The 24,757-nt window shown below is 46.9% G+C and overlaps 1 protein-coding gene across 1 annotated transcript in view; it reads right to left on the bottom strand.

Annotated features, from left to right (window-relative positions):
* HEPACAM2 (HEPACAM family member 2) overlaps positions 1-24,757 on the bottom strand; it is a 72,073-nt gene that overhangs the window by 4,853 nt on the left and 42,463 nt on the right. The gene's annotated exons all lie outside the window — the stretch shown is intronic.

Raw genomic sequence — 24,757 nt, 5'->3', positions numbered from 1 at the left:
TAAAGATGCTTCTATGGCATTTCCTCCCAAAGTTGGACATTCAGATATTGCTGCATCACATGTTCTGTCATTCTTAGTAAAAATAGCCAATATCAACCATTGATGGCAGTTATTCTCCAACAATAGGAATTCAAAGCTGGGTGCCTATTATAGTACAATGATGAAAGCAAATTCACACATTTTGCAAATATGTACGTGAAGGGACAACTTGTTGGGGTAACTGATACCTAATACAGTTGTTATTTTGATTTTAGTAACTCTTACAAAATATTAAGTCAAATTTCTTTGTTCCATTCTTTGGTCAATCACAGCACAATTTCTCAACATTTATATTACCAATAATTAACTCTTTCTTTCTCTTTCTTTTTCTCTTCTTTTTTCTCCCCTTCGCTTCCCTGCCCTGCCCTTCCCTTCCTTTCTCCCATTCTCATAAAAGCAAGTATAATGGGATATTGGATTAATTGATTCTAGACAAAACAAATAGTAACTAAGAGTTCCTTTACATTTGGCATTTGTACCAATACAGCATTAGGACTCCTTTGCTCTGCTCCTACCTCATCATCTAGCAGAAGCAAATTTCTTCTGCTTGGTTGCTGCACAGTTCAAATTATAAACCTTCCATTTTGTAATTTGCCTGGTTTGAATTCATGAAATTTAAATTAAGCTATTTTTCAATATATTTGCTCTCATGTCACCCTAAATAAACTCAGAACTCCCTAATTGATTTCAGAAACAATATTACCTGAGAATCTAATTTTCATTTTCACAGTCCATTTCAAATCAGTTTTAGAATTTAAAAAATGCTGGTAAGGTGCCCTGAACTTTTGCTCCATCCCCACACCCAGTTCAGTGAAGGGGAAAAAATCCTGATGTCACATGACATTGCCATGACTGTTGATTCCGTGGGTATAAACTGAGGCGAATATACTGCTATTCAACTAAACTTTATTTAACACAGCAGAAACGGTTTGTATCAACAGAACAGTAACAGCAACGACAACTACGGATCAGCTGTCTGACAGCTCTTTATAGAAAGCTGTCAGATGGCTGATCCAATAACAATCCTCGGTTTTCCCGCCTCCCGTTCAGCCCGCGACTTAGCCAATCAGCAGTCTCCTGCTGTTGGCAAGGCATTCACCTCCGTCGGAACTCTGGGGACTTAATACCCCTTCCTTCCCAGAGCGCGCATGCGTAGTCATCTAAATAGGTGGGCTGCCATTGACTTCGCCGCCGCCGGCCTGCCCTGAAAGTTTGCTGAAGACCCAGGCAGCTCAGAAGTTGGCAAAACAGGAGCTGCTGCAGGATCCGGCTCGACAGGTGAGTTGACCACCGAGAACGCTTCGGGTGAAATGGGAGTAAGTCCCTCGGCATCAGCCTGTGAGGAGGTCGCGGCTGGTTCGTTGATTGGAGTGGGGCTGGCTGGAGAGTCAGTTGCATTAAATTTGGTGTCTGGTTCCTGGTAGCTTCGGTCTTGTTGTCTGTGGGGTGACTGCGGTAGCCGGCGTCGGAGTTGATTTACATGTCGCCGCCACTCCCGTCCATTGTCCAGGAGGACCCTGTAAGAGCAGGGCCCTTTTAATTTTTGAATGTGGCCTGCCACTCACTTGGGCGGAGGCCCATAGCTTCTTGCAAAAACTAGGTCACCCCTGGCAAAGGACCTGGGGGTACTCTCCGAGGTGGAGGTTTGATCTGGGCTGTAGGATGGGTGTGTCCTGTCAAGGGCCGTCCTTAGCCCGCGGCCCAGCAACATTTCCGCCGGACTCAAGTTGGTGGATGGGCAGGGGGTAGAGTGCTGGGCTAGCAAGAACTTGCAAATTTTGGAGTGCCAATTTTCGGGCCCCAAACGGGCCAGCGCTTCTTTGGCCGATCTCACGGCCCACTCCGCCCGGCCATTCGCCGCCGGGTGGAACGGAGCCATGAGGGCATGGCGAATGTCAAGCTTGGCCAGGAAGGTCTGGAAAGGTGCCACCGTAAATTGTGGGCCATTGTCTGTCACTACTACATTGGGCAGCCCATGAGTGGCAAATAACTGATCTAGAACTCTGATGGTGGCTTCCGCCGTGGTGGAGGGCATGTGTGCCAGCTCCATCCACTTAGAGTAAGCGTCCACCACCACCAAGAAGTTCTGACCCAGAAATGGCCCGGCAAAATCCAAATGGATCCAAGCCCATGGCGTCCGGGGTGTGTCCCAATCTCTGTGGCGCCGGCCTGGACTGTTGGCAACGTGGGCACTTCGCGACCCACATCTCAATGTCATGGTCCAATTTGGGCCACCACACGTAGCTGCGGGCCAGAGCCTTCATGTGCACGATGCCAGGATGGGCATCGTGCAGGCTTTTTAAAATTGGCATCTGCAACGCCGTTGGAGCCACCACCCGAGTTCCCCACAAGAGACATCCTTTCAGCACTGACAATTCGTGTTGCCTGCGCTGAAAGGCAAGGAACTCAGTGGACACAGTCGATGGCCATCCCCATCTCATCCAGTCAAGCACCTGGGCGATCATGTGATCGACCTGTGAAAACTTGGCAATGTCAGAGGCCGAAACTGGCCCCTGCCATTCATCAATTAGCAGGATTGAGGCAGCTGGGGCCGGGTCCACCATGGCCTCAGGAAGGGGCAGCGACTGAGGACATCAGCGTGCCCCAGCGACTTACCAGGGCGACAGGTGAGGTGATAGTTGTATGCAGCTAAAAACTCGATCCAACAAGACATTCGGGGGCACAAAATGGGCGGCATTTGCCTGTCACCGGCCAGCAAGCCCAAAAGAGGCTTGTGGTCTGTTACCAAATGAAAAAAACGCCCATATACGTAATTAAGGAATCTCTTGATTCCCGCCACAGCTGCCAATGCCTCCTTATCCAGTTGGCTATAATTCCGCTCCGGGGCAGAAAGTGTCCTGGAATAGTAGGCAACTGGAGCCTTGGAGCCATTTGGCAGAATGTGGCTTAAAACGGCCCTGATACCATAAGGGGAGGCATCACAGGCCAATGACAAGGGCAATTGGGCATCATATTGTATCAAAACATTATGGGATGCGAGCACATCCTTAATGTGTTTAAAAGCACGGGGTTCGCTTCTACCCCAATGCCACTCGACCTTGGCATCTAGGAGCCTGTGTAGCGGCTCCGCTAAGGAAGCCTTGTGTGGCACAAAAATAGAATAGAAATTCAGCAAGCCCAAGAAGGCTTGCAACTCTGTTTTATTAGTAGGAACAGGGGCTTTCTTGATGGCCTCGATTTTGGATGGGGTAGGGTGAATGCCCCTGGAATTTATGAGGAAACCCAGGAATTCAACGCTGGGAACCCCTAACTTACATTTTTCTTTTTTAAGCTTGAGACCAGCTTTCCGGAACCTGTACAAAACTGCCCTCAGCTTATCGCCTGGGTCTGTCTGATTCAATGCGGATATGAGGATGTTGTCAAAATAGAGGACGACACCCTCTATCCCTTGGAGCAATCGCTCCATGAGGCTCTGGAAGAGCCCAGGTGCAACGCACACCCCAAATTGAAGGCGAGTGCATTTAAATGCACCCCTATGAGTGACGATTGTCTGGGCCAAAGCTGTGGCCTCGTCAACAGGTAACTGTTGATAGGCCTGTGCCAAGTCCAGCTTGGTGAAAATCGAACCCCGTCCCAAGGAGTGCAGCAAGTGCTTTTTAATGGTCCCCTTATAGTCCGCACAGATTCTAATGGACCCGTCCTGCTTAAGGGGTACCACGATTGGGGTCTCCCGAGGTGAATGGTCCACTGGGACCAGGATTCCTTGGGAGATGAGCTTGTCCAGCTCTTGATCTACCTTGTGTTTTAAGGCAAAGGGCACCCTCCTAGCCTTCAATCTAATTGGAGTGACTTGGGGGTCAAATTGAATGCAATGGGTTTACCCTTGTACTCGCCCAGCCGACCATCAAACACATCAGCAAATTCCCAGGCGATGTCATCAAATGCGTCGGGGGCAGTCGAGTGGACTCCTAGGACGTTGAGGCCGAATGCCTCAAACCAATCCAGTCCCAGCAAGCTTGGCAGGCTTCCCCGGACTACGATTAAGGGCAGGCGATGAGCAATCCGGCCGTATTCAATGAAAAATGTGCCGCATCCCATCACTGGGATTGGGTTTTCCTGGTAGTCCCAAAGGCGGATTGCACAGGGACCAAGGCGGCTTTTCACTATGTTGGGCAAAATGCGCTTAAGGGTGGCCCACGAGATTAATGATCTTGAAGAGCCGGTGTCCAGTTCCATCTTACAGGGCACCCCGTCAAGAGTTACTGTAAGATAAATTTTGTTATTCTTGGCTGAGGTGGCAGTGGTATGGCTTATGGCGTAGCACTCTTCCCTACGGCTTCTATGGGCTCTCTTGGATGAAACAGGCTCTGAATTGGCATCCCTTGGTGGCAAGATGGCCTGGCAAAACTTCGCCAAATGACCCCTCTTATTACAACGCCTACACACTGCCATTTTAAAACGGCAGTCTGCCCTATGATGGCCACCCCCGAACCCTGCGCAGACGGGTGCAGAGGGATTATTAGCCCCTACATGCCTTTTGTTTGGCACCAACTTGAGGCGGCTCACACTCTCGCTCTCTTCAAAGGAATCTGTCAAATCCGAATCCTCATACTGGGCTCCGATCTCCTTGACTTGGGCCGAATCTGCAGTGCAAAATCTTTGAATTTCTGTAGCTGACTGTTCCGACAGTTCTGTGGCCTGAGCTTCGTCCATGGCAGTTGCCAGAGTCAGCTCCTTGCGGGACAGCAAACACTGCTTCAGGCGCAAATCCCTCACCCCGCAGACAAGTTGCTTTAACAGAATGTCATCTAGATCAGGAAAATCACAGAATAAAGCGGCCGACCGCAGCGCGGCCATGTATTCTGTCACAGCCTCCCCCTCCTTCTGAAAATGTTGTCAGAAGGCATGCTGCCAAGCAATTTGAGAGGGAGCCGGTGCATAGTGCTCCTTCAACTTTGTCATCAGGATGTCCCAAGGCACTTCATGCAGCGCCTGAGGCGCCGTAAATGCCTTCGCCCTAGCAAACATCTCATGGCCGCAGAGACTGAGGAAACAACCCCGCTTCCTCGCACTGGATATTTCAGCCAGATCTGTCGCCTGCAGATAACAATCAAAACGATCGACAAACGTGTCCCATGTTTCAATGGAAGGCTCGAAGGGGGCAAAGGAAGGCTGGATAGCCATCCCTCACACAAGACTGAGGTTGTGAAGCAGATATCGCAGCTCAGTATCCTCAAGACCTCGTTGCCAGTGTTAAGTTGATTCCGTGGGTATAAACTGAGGCGAATATGCTGCTATTCAACTAAACTTTATTTAACACGGCAGAAATGGTTTGTATCAACAGAACAGTAACAGCAACGACAACTACAGATCAGCTGTCTGACAGCTCTTTTATAGAGAGCTGTCAGATGGCTGATCCAATAACAATCCTCGGTTTTCCCGCCTCCCGTTCAGCCCGCGCCTTAGCCAATCAGCAATCTCCTGCTGTTGGCAAGGCGTTCGCCTCCGGTGGAACTCCGGGGACTTAACAATGACAATGTTTGATATCCCTGCTCTACAGGTAGTACTTGCTAAGTGAATATAATTGGGCCCAGCAATTCAGTTGTTAAACAAAATGGCTGCTACAGTAAGTGAAACTGAGACTGTGTTTATAATTTTAGTTCAGCTTTCTCTTGCATTGCAGACCTGAAAAGATCATAATGAGAGAATTGGTTGTAAAGTTACTTTTTTAATATCATCAGCTGTGGATAATTACCATTTGAGACAGTTGCTCAACAATAATTATGTGTTCAGTATAATTTACAGCTATGGTTGCAACTCTTGGGAAAATGCTTGATTGCAAACAATTATGTCATCATCAGAGCTTTTAGAGAAAATGTAATGTGCAAAAAGAACAATATTTGACCAGTAGTTTGCGCCTTCTATCATCAACTTATATTTATTTTTATCCCTATTTTGTTTTGCTACCCTATGTTCTACTAAGATATTGTGGTATTAACTAAATGGCAATTGGTTGGCTAAAGCAGGGGTATCAAACTCGGATCGTCATGGTGTCGTCACATGACATATCGTGACTTTCTCCTTCGCTAAACCAGGTGTGGGTGTGGCCAGTGGGCGATGCATCTGGCCTGCGGGCTGCGAGTTTGGCAGCCCTGGGCTAGAAGGAACATTACATAGCTATCAGGGTCCTCCGTTTGTTCTTGACTTTCTGATGTAAGTAATTGCACAGCTAGTTTCAAACAATTTCAGAATATTCTCTATGGCAGGGGTGGCAAACTCATGTTGTCACAGCAGTGTTACAATATTTTGCCTTACACTAAATATTGCCTTAAATGACTACTTACCGCTGGGATTCAAAAAAGGATATATTCTGTTCCACCCTTTCGCTGAGGTGACAACATACATGCAAAGAAATATCTAACTGCTTCTCTTTGAACAGGAAAATCACTTTATTTACCCAGTTTAGGTATCTGAAATTGTTACTTTCAAAAAGTTCCTTGTCCTCATTTTTGCAGATAAAAGTGTTAAAGGGTGATTTATTATATCATTCCTAACAGCATTTGCTGTACTTGAAAGTGGCCATTAGGGGATGCTCACACTTCATCCCTACTTCTAACAGCTTGGAGAACATTAAAAAATCTCTTAAAAAACTGTAGGCATGAAAAACAAATACTGGAACATTAATAAAGAATTAGATGTAGCCTAAGTAGGCAGCCATAGTTTGACTATGAAGAAAATAATGTAAAATGGAGAAAGCATTACATATGAAAAATGGTAAAAGACCTCCATAGGACTTAATACATAAATTTGATTGCTCAGTAGACTTCTCACACATAATCTGATTGTATCTTAATGTGATTTTTTCTCTCTGATATGGGCATGTGCCTGCCTAATATGGAATGTTTTATCTCGTCAGCAAAAAAAACCCTGGTTGGCTGGAGATTTATGGGAATTGAAGTCCACACATCTTAAAGTTGCTACAGTTAAGAAACATTGATGTAGTCTACTATTTAGGAAAACTGCAACAGCAGCCAGAGAGGATTTTAGGTTACCACTATTAATGTACGAATATGTTGGGTTGCTGAATAACTTATTCAATATATTGTGACGTTTATAAAATCTGCTGCTTTATTCCTAACAATATGACTAGGTTTGTTCCTTAAGCCATCCTGGTCCATACAGCATCATAAACCAAACCCAAAATATAAGTTACTTCAAAAATGCATACTGCTTTGTCACAGTTTATTGCTGACATCTCCTCTTTCAGGATGTCTCTTTTTAGACTTGACAGGCAAACAGAAAAATACGAACCAAAATAGAACAGCAGGAAAAGCAGCTAGAGGAAAAAAACATGGTTCCTGCATCAAAAAGGAAATTGAAACTCTTGTTGCTATTTTTTCTGAATTAAACTCAAATGCTAGCAATGTCTATAAGTCTACAAACTAGACTTTGATAAATGAGACAAGTAGACAAAATCCTGAAGCATTTACAACTAAAGAATGTACAAAGATCATCTTGCTATAGAAGAAACAATAGCTTTTTTATTTGCTTCATTCTTTCATTCTCAGCAAATAACTATAGTTTTCTTTAGCAGCAAAGTCGTCAGAGATTTCTACCAATAGTTGTCAAGATTTTTGCAGCCCAGATATCATTCCCATAGCAATGATAAAGGCATGAGACATGAAATTATGTACTTCTAGTGCTGCGCTTTTAAAGGAACAAAATGAAATAAAAACAAAAATCTACAGTAGTTAATACCCTCGAGACAGACTAAATATTTCAATAATTGTAAACTAATTGCAAATTCTTCATTGACCACTGGAAATAAATGGCAGTAAACAGAAAGGAGTTTAAACTTTAGAATATCCCCATAACAATTTTAATTCAAATGTGGGAAAGCAAAATAGAATCCATCAGAGGTTATAACACGTACTTGAGTTCCAGCAGCAGCTCAGTGTGCTGGATCCAAAAGCAGGGGTGGGTTCTACTTACCTTTACTACTGGTTCGCAATGGGAGCATGCATACGCGCTCACTTTGCTTGCGCTTCTGCGCAGATCATACTTGATGATGTCGAAGGGGTGGGCGGAGCCTCCCCCCGGTTTTACTACCGATTCTATAGGACCGGACAGAACTGGGAGCAACCCGCCACTGCCCAAAAGCATTTTTTAAATGTCTAATTTATTGTAAATGTATTTCCAACAACTAAACCTATCTTTTCTTTTATATACACTAAGAGCATTTGCACCAAGACAAATTCCTTGTGTGTCCAATCACACTTGGCCAATAAAAAATTCTATTCTATTCTATTCTATTCTATTCTATTCTATTCTATTCTATTCTATTCTATTCTATTCTATTCTATTCTATTCTAAAACCAAACTACATTCTATGCAAATGAATTTTGCATAGAGACCATATTTATTAGTAGAAAGCAGAATGTAAACCATTAGATCAGGGGTGAAATCTACTTACCTTCCCTACAGGTTCAGAAGTGCATGCGCCGTGCGCTTTGCCCCTCTGTGTATGCGCAAACCCTTCTGCACATGCGCAGAGGATAAAAAACAGGTTACTTCCTGGTTAAAACCAGGAAGTAACGACAACTGGGCGGGTGGCCGGAGCCTCATGCTGCCATCGCTACTGCTTCTCCAAACCACCCACCGTCATCACTACCAGTTCGGCTGAACCGTCAGCATTTCACCCCTGCATTAGATACAATCACTGTATCCATACAGTTTAACACATCACTAGGGATGAGTCAATGAAACTGCATTTTATTTGTTATAATTAACTATAATTTTCTGATTATAAAATTGCCTTTATTTATTTACTATGGCTTATATCCTTCAATGAAACCAAGGAAATGGGTGTTGGTCCTACCTGAACACCGTTTTTCTCCTGGGAAGAAGTATGCCTGGGTATCTCTCTGTCTTCTGGCTCTATGGACTGGGTTTAAACTTGAAGAGACACCCCCTTTGCAGACTCTCCCAGTTTCAACGAGGTCTGACGAGGGTCCAGGATACAGCACTTGTAAAGACACCCCATGGACGTCCCCTGACCAGACCTCATGTTTAGGGTGGGGCTGGAGTCTCTCCTTCCCAGGAGAAAAGCAGTGTTCAGGTAGAACCAACACCCATTTTCCTCCTGGGGAACTCAAGACTCCATGCCTGGGACTTACCAAAGCAGATTGTCTTCAAGGGTGGGAAGTCGTCTGGTCCCCAACTTTGGGTGTCTCCAGAACATGCTGCAGAACTTTCCAGCCGAATGCTGCATCAACCGAGGCATAGGCATCAATCTGACAATGCTTTATAAACAGCGTTGGAGTAGACCAAGTAGCCGCTCTGCATATATCTTCTACGGATGCTTGCGTCAGCCAGGCAGCCATTGTAGCAGCACTTTTTGTTGAATGTGCCATGACTGCCTTGGGTCTTGGCAAAGACTGGGCATCATAAACCCTGGTGATAGTGGCCCTAATCATTTTGCCCACCGCCGCAGATGTAATTTTCTTCCCCACCATGGATGGCAGAAAGGACACCAAAAAAGCCTCTGTATGGCGAAATGCCTGGGTAAATTCTCAGAGCTCTTCTAACATCTAGGGCATGCAATGGCCTAGGACAAAAATCTGGTAGAACCAACTCCTGGGCCCGATGGAACCAGGAGTTGATTTTTGGCATAAAGGCCAGGTCTAACCATAAAACGACTCGATCCTGGTGAAAGGTACATAAGTCTTCTCTTAGAGAAAGTGCGGCCAGCTCAGACATTCTTCTAGCCAATGTAATGGCTACTAGAAAAATTGTCTTACAGGTTAAGAAGCTGAGGTGGACTGTCTGAAGTGGCTCAAAAGGAGCTTTAGTTAAAGTGAGCAAAACCTTCTGAAAGTCCCAGGTGGGATAGCGGTGTACCACTGCCGGTCATAGGTTAGTGGCGCCCCGAGAAACTGTCTTAACTTCTGGATGTTGTGTCACCACTGCTCTACCCCCACTGCCTAACACTGAGACAACTGCTGCCACTTGCCTACACAGAGTTGCAGGTGCCAACCCTTTGTCCAACCCTTCCTGCAAAAAATCTATAAGTAGGGGAACCGATACCTTGGTGGCCTGTATGTGTCTCCTGGCGTACCATAAATTAAACACTTGCCAAGTAGCATCGTAAATGCACACTGTGGATGGGTGTCTGGCCGCCTGTAAGTCCGTATCACGCTCACAGAGAAATTCCGTCGTTCTAGCAATCCCTGCTCAACCTCCACATGGTCAACTGAAGCCAATGAGGCTCTGGATGCCAAATTGGCCCCTGACTGAGGGCGACCCTGTTGAGTGGAATCCTCCAAGGCGGGGTGACAACAGGCTGACTAGATCTGCAAACCACAGGCACCTGGACCAATGTGGAGTGATCAAAATGATCTCTGGTCTGGTCTGCAGAATCCATCTGATTACCTGCAGAAGAAGCGCCATTGGGGGAAAAGCATACAGAAGGCCCCTTGGCCAGGGACACCCAAGGGTGTTAACTCCTTCCGATCCCCCAATCTGGAAATCATGAAAAGAATCGTGGGATTTGGCAGTTTGTTGAGGATGAAAACAGATCTAGGATCGGGTGTCCGAACTTGGCGACAATCTCCTCGAATAGCACCGGGAGCAGGTGCCACTCTGCCTGGCCGTGCTCAACCAATCTGCTTTCGTGTTGTCCAACCCCGCTATGTGCTCTGCCTGCAAGGAATTCAAGTTGCATTCTGCCCAATGACATAGGATTCTTGTCTCCTCCGTGAGGGACTTGGATTGAGTCCCCCCCTGCCTGTTGACATGGGCCTTGACTGCTGTATTGTCAGTTAGGAGGAGGACAGGGCAATTTTGTAGACAAGGTTTGAATTTCTTGAGCACCAATCTGGCTGCCTGTAACTCCAGCAAATTAATGCTCCTGCGAGTTTCTGCTCTCGACCAAACCCCTTGGGTCACCTGATCTAAACAATGGGCCCCCCATCCCTCTAGGCTGGCATCCGTTGTCACCGTGACACATTCCTGTGGAAGAAAACAACTGCCCTGCATGATATGCCTGGCTGTCCACCAATGAAGAGACATCTGTACCATCTGCGGGACCCTGATCTTGTAACTGGATGTGGCCTGACCTTTCTTTTGAAATGGCAACAAGAGCCATTGCAGAGGTCTTGCATGAAACCTCGCCCAGGGGACAATCCCTATACATGAGATCATCTTGCCTAACAGAGATGACAGTGTCACCAGTGAGACCGTCCTGACTGACTAAATCTGCCTGACCAATTTCCTGATACTTAGCTGCCTCTCTGGAGACAAGAACGCCTGCCCAGAGGCCGTGTCTATAATGGCCCCCATGTGTAATAGTTGATTTGTAGGTGTCCAATGGCTTTTCTCCACATTTATGGAGAAGCCATGAGCCTGCAGACAATGCACTGTCATGGCCAAATCCTTCTCTGCCTGTAGATACGAGGTCGATTGAACCAGAATGTTGTCCAGGTAAGCCTGAAGGTAAATTGGTTTGGTTCGGAGTGAGGGTCCCAATGCTGCCAGGATCTTTGTAAAGACCCTGGGAACGGATGCTAAGCCAAACGGGAGCACCCGGTACTGTAGGTGTTGTTTGTTGTAATAAAACCTTAACTACTGCCTGTGGTTCCGATGAATTGGAACATGCAGATATGCCTCTGTGAGGTCGATGGGCGTCAAGAACTCCTGTTGCCGAATACACACCAGGAGTGATCGGAGGGAGTGCATCTTGAACCTCAGATACCCTCACATACCTTTTCAGGCCTTTCAGATTTAGAATCGGTCGCAGTCCCCCCGAGGCCTTCTGGATGACAAACAACATTGAATAATATCCATCCCCTTGTTCTGTTACTGGAACAGATTCCACCACTCCTATCTCGAGCAGATGTTGAATGGTGGTGTCCATGAGATGCTGTTTTTCTGGATCTCTGGATATGGGCAAAGAAATTCTAGAGATAGACCTGCCCTGATGGTTTCTCTGACCCATGCATCGGTAGTAGTCTGCTCCCATTGGTCTGCAAAAAGCCCTAGCCGGCCACCAATGGGAGCCCCGTGTCTTTAATCAACGGGGTCTGCGAAAGGAACAATTGTTCCCCACGCGAAAGGGCCTCTTAGCCTGGTTACGTGACTTGTTCCGGTCCCTTTATCCAGCCCCCAATTGGTAAGACTGTCCCGATTGTCCAGCCTGGCTCTGAAAGAATCCCCTTTGGAACCTCTGGAAACCTGATCCTCGATAGGAGTGAAAATAAGAGCCCTGAAAATTCATAGACCCCCGCGTATCACCCCTTCTGGACAAGGCCGGACGTATCTTCCTTCTATCCTTGGGTTCTGCTAACAAGAGATCTAAAGCTGCACCAAACAACTTCGAACCCTTAAAGGGAACCGAAGCCAGGCGCCACCTCTATTTTAGACCATTTTGCCAATTTTTAAGCCATAGGAGTCTCCTGGCCACCACAGTGAAAGCAACTGCTCTTGCCCTGAACTTGGCGGAAGTCAGAGTTGCGTCTGCTGTATATTCAGCCGCCGCCACAATCTTATTAAAATCTTGATGTGCCCTGAGATCCGTTACCAGCACATGATCCTGAATCTGTTTAAGCCACAAAAGCGAAGCCCTTGTAAAAAATGATGCCGCTGTGGCTACTCTGATGCTCCAGGCAGCTGCCTGATGAGCCTTCTTAAGAGCCTGCTCCATCTTCCGATCGTCTGATTTAAGTACCTCCTCAGGCACCGTCAACATAGCAGATGAAAATGATAATGCTAACACTGGTTCGTCTATTTCCGGAACCTTGAGGAGCTCTTCAAAGTCGGAGTAGTATTGTAAAATCATCTTTCATAGGAGGACATATTGGAATATGCCCTGGCGACTCCCACTGTTTCTGTATGATATCTAGAAACAACTGGGGAACTGGGATCACTTCTGTTTCTGTGATTGGTTCGGAAAACAGTAAATCTGCCAGAACCTGCCCTAATCATACCCCTGTCTAGTCGGAGGTAGTGGCTGACATAAGGCTTAAACAGGTGTGGCCTAAACAAACCCTTGAAAGTGTGTTGATCTGGCAGGATACCTTCTTCATCTGACAGCTCTTGATCCCAATGATCATCACTCATGGCTCCAGAGCCTTCAGAATCCGAAGCTGACCCTGAGGAGTCAGAGACCAACTCTGGCTTCTGTCTAACGGGTTCTGGGCTTATGTGAACCTTGCTCTACCCAGTTCTCACAAACTTATTCCTAGCCTGAGTGTTGTTTCCCAGCTTCAAAGCCCCTCTGGACTGCCTCCGCAATCCACTGCTGAATGATAGCAGGCATGTCAGCACCTGCCTGTCCCACCCTCTGAGGTGTTACATAAGTGGGCGGTAAAGCAACAGGTGTCCCTGCTCCCCTGATCTCTCTCCAAGGGAGGTGGGGACAAGTCTCGAGTTTGTTGAAAGCTGGTTGAAGGGCTCGGTTCCCCTGGGATCACCCCAGTAGCCTGAGGCGACTCCTATGGTTCAATATATTTGCGTTTCTCAGCTGCTTTGAGACTCTTCTGCACTTGTTTCTGCAAGGCATCCTGCAGGCATTTCTCTGCTTTCAGCTGAGTCTTAGATGGGCACTTTAAAGATACAGCTTGGGCCTTAATCTTGGCAGCTGCCTCAGTACTGACACTCTTTGATCTAGGATGATGGCCTCTTGAGCTACACCCCGACACACCCTGGGAGTGAGAGCTTGTACCTGACTCCATGGCGGTCTCAATCATGCTGGTACGGCAAGGTGCCCTGATCATGCGGTTCGATATCCTTGTCTGCTTTGCAGGCCAACCCTGCCTGTGTCCAGATAGATGACTAAGCACTTCTGTTATATATATGTGTGTGTGTGTGTGTGTGTGTGTGTGTGTGTGTGTAGGTAAGTAGGTAGGTAGGTCTTGGCATATTTGGGTCTTCTCCCGTGTAAGGTGACGTTTCAGTGAGGTCTCACTCATCATCTTCAGGCTGGTGCTTTCAGCTTCATGATTCTGTGAGCAAAGCGTGGTCGGAGCTGCCATCTCTCTATAAATACTGGTGGGGGAGGTGGGGAGTGTTGCTGTGAGCGGGTTGGTTGGCTGTGTGGTTGCATCTTGATTGGTAAATGGAGTGAGTGTTTGCAGATTGTTTGAGGTGGGGAATGTTGCTGTGAGCAGGTTGGTTGGCTGTGTTGTTGCTCAGGAAAAAAAGACTAGGACCACACCCACACAGAATGCTATGAAACAGCTGACCAATCTGCAAACACCCACTCCATCTACCAATCAAGATGCAACCACACAGCCAACCAACCCACTCACAGCAACACTCCCCACCTCCCCACCAGTATTTATAGCAAGACGGCAGCTCTGACCACGCTTTGCTTACAGAAGCACAAAGCCGAAAGCACCAGCCTGAATATGATGAGTGAGACCTCGTCGAAACATCGCCAAGATACTCTCAACCTTACCCGGGAGAAGACCCGAATATGCCAAGACCTACATACCTATACCCGTGAAAACCTACGAAAACATATATATATATGTTTTCGTAGGTTTTCACAGATATAGATATGTAGGTCTTGGCATATTCGGGTCTTCTCCCGGGTAAGGTTGAGAGTATCAACCTGTGTGTGTGTGTGTGTGTGTGTGTGTGTGTGTGTGTGTGTATGAACCACTGCTCTACAGGCCAAAAACCGGCTGCTTTGAGATTCTTATGACAGATCAAGAAACCTGGGCTGCCAGGAACAGCCACACTACGGCTGACAAGAGCTGGTCAGCTTATGTCACCAAGCTCTCCTCTTCACCTCAGGAGCTAAACAGGCTCAGGCCCAGGGCCCTCACACTGACCCCCCTGAGGACTTACGCTGTACTGGAGGGCTGAGAACCAAGCCCTATGACAGCCTATCACTCTGTGTCTTATCAGGCCTCACAAAATGGCCACCATGCAATCAACAGTCCTGACAAGGGCGGGAAAATTGTTCCCTCACAATTGCTGTCCAAACACCTTCCCTTGCCACAACTCATGGCTCCTGGGGATGGTGGTGGTTGTCCAAAGCCGCAGTTACTCCATGAGGGTCCTTTCCAATGGGAATCTCCACATGGCTAGCGGCTTCGAAATTGTGGCCACTCATCGCACACCTCCTTCGCGCCCAAACCACTGATAGCAAGAAGTACTGGCCTGCCCGGAGTGAGATAAGGGACCCTATGCCAAGGGACCCCCTTTGATGAATTGCACGCCACCCTATGCTTTCCTGGCAGCATGAGCTGAAAAGCTGCTCGCTTGCTGCTGACTAAAAGAGGTGTGGAGCTTTAAAAGCAACTGCTGCAGCTTGCCAAGGGTCCCTCCCCTTTCGAGGAACTGCTCACCGCTGTGTTCTGTCTTAGCGGCATGAACTGAAAGCTGCTCCACTCGCTGACTAAAAGGCTTTAAAATCCAGTGGTTGCAGTCTGCCCAGGATCCTTAGCCGAGGAAAACCCTTCTATGAACAGCATACTGCCTGCTCTGTTCTGGCGGCATGAGCCTAAAGCTGCTCCGCTTGCCACTGATGAAAACAGGCATGGAGTTTAAAGTTAATCCAGTGCCTCCTGCCATGGGTCCCCCAGCCGAGGGAACCCTTTTTGACAAGTGCTTCAGTCATGGCGAAGCCAAACATAGCTGAGCGCTGTTCTCTGATGTTAAAGAGTCGCAGGAGTCTGCTAGCATAAAATTACTCCAAATCACTGCAGCCAAAGTCCAAATTTTTAAGAAAATCGTAACTGACTAATCCAACCAAAAAGCCCTGTGTCTAACGAGCTCAGGACTGAATTGAAAATGGGAGCGTCCGCAAAGGGATGTCTCTTCAAGTTTGAACCCAATCCATAGAGCCAGAAGACAGACAGATACCCAACCATGGAGTCTCAAGTTCCCCAGGAGGAAAATATTTATAGTTCTTCAACCTCTTCTACTTTATTCATGCACGAAAACTGTAGCTGGATTTTGGCTACATTTTGTTCAAACTTTCTATTGAGGTTCATTGTTTAGTGGAATATTATCAATGCATCCACCTTGATAATAAGTCACATTTAAGTAAAGCATGGTTTTAGCATGATATATGAATCAGGTATGTTCATTAAATTAAGATGCTTTAAAATAATCCAGTGGGTTTCATGGCTGAAAAGAATTTTCAAATCAGATTTTCTAATCCAGTATCCTATTTCTATATTATGTATACTTGGTTCATTTCTATTGTGATTTATGAATCATAGCTTAGTATAATGTTGTGAGCCTTGCCACTTATTAAATAAACCATAGCTGTGTGCATGAACCTAGCAGATTTATGGTAATTTAAGGTCTGTATAGCAATTTTTTTTTAAATACTAAAAAATTGCTGAAAGAAGGAAGGAAAACATAAGGCTGCTGTTAACTGCTTAGTAATCATATTCTGCTATTTTGCTGATGGATCTGTTTTTTCCTGGAGAATAATAGATATATCTGGTAAAACATGATGAAAGTGCATTCATAATAGAGTGACTGATTTGCGTGTATGCTTATACGTCCAAGAGTTAATTTATGCCTCTTATGTATATATTTTCTTCATGGTGAATATTTTACCTGGTGCCAGAATAAATTATATTTGTCTCCTAAAATGCCTATCGTTAGTTAAATATATTTAATCCCCTAATTTAGTAAATGTAAATATGAAAAAGATAACATATAGCCATGGTTTCACAAATTTGTTTATTTCACTGATAAGGCATCTGTGTGCTAGAGATAAAATCCAGTGCCTCCAGTTTTGGTTCTACTAATCAGGTTTAGAAACTTCTCACAGAAGCTTCCAAAGTGAATATGCAATTTGTTCAGAGATATTACTTTCACACTAATTGAATGGGGTTGAGAGGAAAAACATTTAGTATAGGTGCCAGATTAGCAAGCGCAGTTAATCTATTTGAATAGGAAAAATAATAATTTATCACTACAGGTGTCACCAGACAAGGGTTTAATTCATGTCTCTTGACACATTTTTATATAATACTTCCTGTCCTGCTTTATGGCATGCAGGAAAAAATGTATTGATCCCTTGCCCTTTATAAATAGGTGTCAGTCTGGAGGGTGAAAAGCTTCAGAAAGAGAAGTAATGTTTAAATCACTTTTTCTCTGCATTGAGATAGAGCAAGTAGCCAGAGATAGTTGTTTTCAAAGGGACAAGATATTGATCATACTGAGCCCCAGACTGGAGGAAAACCTCACTCAGCAGTTCCGTGTAGATACTGAATAGAGGAGGGAGAGTATGCCGTATGGAGTGAAGCCCCCCTTAAGCAATACCAACTGGAAATTCTTGACTGAAGTTACTCACTTCTTTTTTGAATAGAGAGGAAGAATGCAATAAAGAATCAGCTAGATTTGACTGACTTGTTACTAACCGGTAAAGAAGCTTTGGTCAAGGAAGTGGAAGTAGAAAAACTAAAAAATTGTATTAAATTGGAGCTTTTGATTAGAAGAAATACCAAACTGAAGTTAGTTCAATAAATGCCAAAAATGGATGTTTTAAATTCAGAGCATTTAAAATTAGGAATGCACAGTAAGAAGAAGCTAATGGGAAAATGATCTCATGTGAGTAGAAATCCCTGAAAATGAGGGAGCACATTGGATAACAGATTCCAAGTATAAACTATATTATAGAATTCTATCAGTGTGAAGGAATTTGACAGTGAGATTGGAGAAAGGGTGGGCTTTCCTTCACTGATTTTGTTCAAGAGGCTAGATAATCTTCTGCTGATTAATTTTTTAATAAGAGTACCTGCACTGGCCAACGGGTTGGGATAATGGACTAAACAGGCTCTTTCAACTTTATGAATCTATGAGGAGGAAAGGAAACAGTTGTCCTGAACTGAACAACAAGATATAACACTTAAATATGAGCTAGCAGTGTGCTGCAGCTGCCCAAAAAAATCAATGCAGTCCTAAACTGCATTAACAGAGGAATAGAATCAAGATCACACATTAATATCACCTTATAATGCCTTTATACAAACACACTTGGAAAACTGCATCTGGTTTTGATTGCCAAGATTATAAAAAAGATGCCAAGATTCTAGAAATAGTGCAGAGAAAAGCAACAAAGATGATTAGGGGACTAAAACGTACAAAGAGCTGCAATAATTGCATATATCTAGTTTAATGAAAAGTAGACTGGAGTGACATGATAGCAATGTTCCAGTATCTAAGGGTCTGTCACAAAGAAGGGGTGTGTGTGTGTCAACCTATTTTCCAAAGCACCAGAAGGCAAGACAAGACACACTGGATGGAGACTAATCAAGAAGAAAAGCAACCTAGAATCAATGAGAAATTTTCAGACAGTTAGAATAATTAATCAGTGGAATAAATTGCCTCCAGAAGTTGTGGTTGCTCCTACAATGGCATTTTTAAGAAAAGATTGTACAACCATTTGTCAGAAATGGTTTAGGGTTTCCTACTTGAACAGAGGGTTGGGGAAGACCTCCAAGATCCCTTCCGACTCTATTATTCTATTATATATCTGTATTTTCTATTTTTGAATATCTAAATCTATTCAAAAGTTCTACAGATGAGATAATACCAGATTCACCTTTATTATTTTTACAAATAACTCAAGGCAGTGAAAACCTCCAACTCACCATCCTTCTTCTTTTCACTACAATAACAACCCCGTGAGGTGATTTAGGCTGGAACTGATTGGTCCAAGGTCACCCAGCTGGCTTTTACGGCAAAGGTGGGACTTGAACTCATGTTCCCTTACTTTCTAGATCAGTGATTTAACCATTAGTCCAAACTGGCTATATATAATATACAGAAAAATAGAGCAGTTTATAATAGCATCCTCTGTATTCCACAATTCTATTCTGCCTTTCAAGTCCTCATGTTCTCATGGTTCCCTTACTTTCTAGATCAGTGATTTAACCATTAGTCCAAACTGGCTATATATAGTATACAGAAAAATAGAGCAGTTTATAATAGCATCCTCTGTATTCCACAAATTCTATTCTGCCTTTCAAGTCCTCGTGTTCTCATGGTTCCCTTACTTTCTAGATCAGTGATTTAACCATTAGTTCAAACTGGCTATATATAGTATAAAGAAAAATGGAGCAGTTTATAATAGCATCCTCTGTATTCCACAAATTCTATTCTACCTTTCAAGTCCTATCGAGAGCATTTGGTTTTGAGGGATAAGATATATGAAAGATAAGGGGCATAACTTGTTCCCTTAATGTATAAACAGGATTAATGATTTAATATTTCCTTTCCTAATATAGCACAGTTTGTATATGTGTGCTTTTGGGTCAGTAGGGATTTCTGGTAATTGCCAGGACAAGTTTATTTATTTTATTTATTTATTTAGATTTTTATACCGCCCTTCTCCCGAAGGACTCAGAGCGGTGTACAGCCAAATTATAAAAACAATACAGTATACAATTAAAACAAAAAACTTAAAACAAGCATATTCCATAAATGGCCGAAATTTAAAACGATCAAATTTAAAACCCTTAAAATTCATAAATAATACCCCAATAAATTATTTAAAATTAAAATTTAAAAATTTAAGACAGTCCCGCTTGAATAAACAAATGCGTTTTCAGCTCACGGCGAAAGGTCCGAAGGTCGGGTAATTGGCGCAGACCAGGGGGAAGTTCGTTCCAAAGAGTAGGAGCTCCTACAGAGAAAGCCCTTCCCCTGGGGGCCGCCAGCCGACATTGCTTGGTGGACGGCACCCTGAGAAGACCCTCTCTGTGTGAGCGTACGGGTCGGTGGGAGGCATGAGGTAACAGTAGGAGGTCCCGTAAGTACCCGGGCCCTAAGCCATGGAGTGCTTTAAAGGTGGTAACCAAAACCTTAAAGCACACCCGAAAGACCACAGAAAGCCAGTGCAGACTGCGCAGGAGCGATGTTACGTGGGAGCAACGTGTGGCTCCCTCAATCATCCGCGCAGCTGCATTCTGAACTAACTGAAGCCTCCGGGTGCACTTCAAGGGGAGCCCCATGTAGAGAGCATTGCAATAATCCAAACGAGAGGTGACAAGAGCGTGAGTGACCATGCATAAGGCATCCCGGTCAAGGAAGGGGCGCAACTGGCGAACCAGGAGCACCTGGTAAAAAGCTCTCCTGGAGACGGCCGCCAAATGATCTTCAAACGACAGCCGTCCATCCAGGAGAACACCCAAATTGCGCACCCTTTCCATTGGGGCCAATGACTCGCCCCCAACAGTCAGCTGCAGTTGCAGCTGACTGTACCGGGGTGCCGGCACCCACAGCCACTCCGTCTTGGAGGGATTGAGCTTGAGCCTGTTTCTCCCCATCCAGACCCGTACAGCTTCCAGGCACCGGGACAGCACTTCGACAGCTTCGTTGGGGTGGCCCAGGGTGGAAAAGTACAGCTGCATGTCATCAGCGTACAGATGGTAACTCACCCCGAAGCCATTGATGACCTCACCCAGCGGCTTCATATAGATGTTGAACAGGAGAGGCGAGAGAATCGACCCCTGAGGCACCCCACAAGTTAGGCGCCTCGCAGTCGATCTCTACCCCCCTGTCAACACCGTCTGCATCCGGTCAGAGAGATAGGAGGAGAACCACCGATAAACGGTGCCTCCCACTCCCAAACTCTCCAACCGGTGCAGCAAGATACCATGGTCGATGGTATCAAAAGCCGCTGAGAGATCTAACAGGACCAGGGCAGAGGAGCAACCCCTATCTCTGGCCCTCCAGAGGTCATCCACCAATGCGACCAAAGCTGTCTCTGTACTTTGTCTGGACCGGAAGCCGGACTGGAACGGGTCTAGATAGACAGCTTCATCCAGGTACTGGGGAAGCTGCCATGCAACCACACTCTCTACAACCTTCGCCACAAAGCGAAGGTTGGAGACTGGACGATAATTTCCTAAAATAGCCGGGTCCAGGGAAGGCTTCTTGAGGAGGGGTCTCACCACTGCCTCTTTCAAGACGGCGGGGAAAACCCCTTCCAACAATGAAGCATTTATAATTCCCTGGAGCCAGCCTCGTGTCACCTCCTGTGTGGCCAGCACCAACCGGGAGGAACACGGGTCCAGTAAACATGTAGTTGCATGTAACCTCCCCAGTAACCTGTCCACGTCCTTGAGAGCCTCAGAATCAAGCTCATCCTAAACAAAGTCCCTGCAATTTTCCTGGAAAGATTTGAGAAGTGGCTTAACCTTGTCTTCTTCCTAAATTTGATTAAAAGTGACTGGCCCAAGGTCTCCCAGCTAACTTTATGCCCAGGGCAGGACTAGTACTCACAGTCTCCCAATTTCTAGTTCAATGCCTTAAGTATCACAGGTTATGTTTGCTTTATAACCATTCTCTTAACCACTATTCAAAGTTACAACAGTGCTGAAAAAAATGACTTATGACTGGTCCTCACTCTTATAATCATTGCACGTCCTTGTAGCCATGTAATCAAAATTTGGTCATTTGACCACAAGCATGTATTTATTTATTTATTTATTTATTTATTTATTATTTAAATTTTTATACCGCCCTTCTCCCGAAGGACTCAGGGCGGTTTACAGGCAGATAAAATAAACAATACTATTACAAAATAAATACTATTAAAATACTACTAAAAAACTTATTCAATTTGGCCGCAAATAATAAAACCCATTAAAAACCCATTAAAAACCCATTTAAAACCCCTTAAAAACCCACGAATTTAAAAACTAATCCAGTCCTGCGCAGATGAATAAATGTGTTTTAAGCTCGCGACGGAAGGTTCGGAGGTCCGGAAGTTGACGAAGTCCTGGGGGGAGTTCGTTCCAGAGGGTGGGAGCCCCCACAGAGAAGGCCCTTCCCCTGGGTGTCGCCAGACGACACTGTCTCGCTGACGGCACCCTGAGGAGTCCCTCTCTGTGAGAGCGCACGGGTCGGTGAGAGGTATCCGGTAGCAGTAGGCGGTCCCGTAAGTAACCCGGCCCTATGCCATGGAGCGCTTTGAAGATGTTCACCAAAACCTTGAAGCGCACCCGGAAGGCCACAGGCAGCCAGTGCAGTCTGCGCAGGATAGGTGTCACACGGGAGCCACGAGGGCTCCCTCTATCACCCGCAGCTCCTTTCTGGACAAACTGAAGCCTCGGGATGCCCTTCAGGGGGAGCCCCATGTAGAGAGCATTGCAGTAATCCAGGCGAGACGTCACGAGGGCGTGAGTGACCGTGCACAGGGCATCCCGGTTCAGAAAGGCGCAACTGGCGCACCAGGCGAACCTGGTAAAAGCTCTCCTGGAGACGGCCGTCAAGTGATCTTCAAAAGCCAGCCGCTCATCAGGGAGGACGCCCAGGTTGCGCACCCGTTCCATCGGGGCCAATGACTCGCCCCCGACAGTCAGCCGAGGACTCAGCTGACTGTACCGAGATGCCGCATCCACAGCCACTCTGTCTTGGAGGGATTGAGCCTGAGCCTGTTTCTCCCCATCCAGACCCGTGACGGCTTCCAAGCACCGGGACAACACTTGATAGCTTGGGGTGGCCCGTGTGAAAAGTACAGCTGGGTGTCATCAGCGTACAGCTGGTACCTCACACGAAGCCACTGATGATCTCACCCAGCGGCTTCATATAGATGTTGAACAGAAGGCGAGAGGATCGACCCCGCGGCACCCCACAAGTGAGGTGTCTCGAGCCGACCTCTGCCCCCCTGTCAACACCGTCTGCGACCGATCGGAGAGATAGGAGGAGAACCACCGATAAACGGTGCCTCCCACTCCCAATCCCTCCAACCGGCGCAGCAGGATACCATGGTCGATGGTATCAAAAGCCGCTGAGAGGTCTAATAGGACCAGGGCAGAGGAGCATCCTCTATCCCTGGCCCTCCAGAGATCATCCACCAACGCGACCAAAGCTGTCTCAGTGCTGTAACCGGGCCGGAAGCCAGACTGGAACGGGTCTAGATAGACAGTTTCATCCAGGTGCAAGGGAAACTGATATGCCACCATACTCTCTACAACCTTCGCCACGAAGGGAAGGTTGGAGACCGGACGATAATTACCTAAAACAGCCGGGTCCAGGGAAGGCTTCTTGAGGAGGGGTCTCACCACCACCTCTTTCAAGGCGGTCGGAAAGACTCCCTCCACCAAGGAAGCGATCGTAATAGCCTGGAGCCAGCCTCGTGTCACCTCCTGAGTGGCCAGTACCAGCCAGGAGGGGCACGGGTCCAGTAAACATGTGGTGGCATTCAACCTCCCCAGCAACCTGTCCATGTCCTCGGGAGCGACAGGGTCAAACTCATCCCATAAAATGTCCCCAAGACCACCCTCAGCCGTCTCACCCACGTCACTGCAATCTTGGTCTAGGCCCTCCCGAAGCTGAACCATTTTATCGTATAGATAACCATTAAACTCCTCAGCACGTCCCTGCAACGGGTCATCCCGCTCCCCCTGATGTAAGAGGGAGCGAGTCACCCGAAACAGGGCGGCTGGGCGGTTATCTGCCGATGCAATGAGGGAGGAGGCATAGCTACGCCTCGCTTCCCTCATTGCCACTAGGTAAGCCCTAGTATAGGACTTCACTAGTGTCCGATCAGCCTCCGAACGGCTAGACCTCCAAGAACTCTCTAGGCGTCTTCTCCGGCGCTTCATCCCTCTCAACTCCTCGGGGAACCAAGGGGCCGGTTGGGGCCTGCGCCGGGTCAGAGGCCGCAAAGGCACGACACGGTCTAAGGCCCCCGCCGCGGCCCGTTCCCAGGCCGCAACAAGTTCCTCAGCCGAGCCGTGAGCCAGACCGTCAGGAAATGGCCCAAGCTCCGTCCGGAACCCCTCCGGGTCCATCAGGCGCCTGGGACGGAACCAACGTATCGGCTCCGTCTCCCTGCGGTGGTGAATGGCGGTCAGAAAGTCCAGGCGAAGAAGAGAGTGATCTGACCATGACAAAGGTTCAATGACTATTTCCTTTAAGTCCAGATCTCTCAACCACTGACCAGAGACAAAAACCAGGTCCAGAGTGCCACCCCCGATGTGAGTAGGGCCATCAACTACTTGGGTCAGATCCAAGGCCGTCATGGAAGCCATGAACTCCCGAGCTACCGTTGATGACGAGCCGGAAGATGGCAAGTTAAAATCCCCCATGACTAAAAGTCTGGGGGTCTCAACTGCCACTCCAGCCAGCACCTCCAGGAGCTCGGGCAAGGCAGCTGACATGCTGCAAGGAGCCAGGTACGTGATCAGCAAACCCATCTGACACCTATGGCCCCATCTCACAAAGAGGATTCACACCCGGCAATCTGAGGTACAGTGGTCTCCCTCGGCTCTAGACTCTCTCTAATCACAACCGCCACCCCCCCACCCCTACCCTGAGCCCTCGGCTGATGGAATGCATGGAAACCCGGCGGGCACATCTCAACAAGGGGCACACCCCCTTCCGTGCCCAGCCAGGTTTCCGTGCGCCTATAAGGTCCGTGGCGCCCCTGAATAAGATCGTATATTAGGGGCCTTATTGACTACGGACCGTGCGTTGCATAACATCAGCCAAGGCCCAGGCTCTGAGGGTCTTGACCATCCGGGAACGGGAAAAGGACGAGGGATCGGGGCGCGCGATCGCCTGCAAACATCGAGCGCGTGTCCCCCCAGGACGATATGTTCCCCTTCCGCCATATCTGCCCCTCCCACTTACCGTGCAAATCAGTCCACCCTCGCCAACAGGAACGCAATCTTCCCCCCTAACCTCCGAACCCGTTAAAAAACCGTCACGAGCACGCGCAAGGACTGGCTCCCCACCCGACGGGCTACCCCCAACGCCCGCCCTAACCCTCCCTCCC

The sequence above is a fragment of the Ahaetulla prasina genome, chromosome 4 (genome assembly GCF_028640845.1).
Source record: "Ahaetulla prasina isolate Xishuangbanna chromosome 4, ASM2864084v1, whole genome shotgun sequence".
In the NCBI taxonomy this organism is placed as follows: domain Eukaryota; kingdom Metazoa; phylum Chordata; class Lepidosauria; order Squamata; family Colubridae; genus Ahaetulla; species Ahaetulla prasina.
This window is presented reverse-complemented; position numbering and strand designations above follow the sequence as displayed.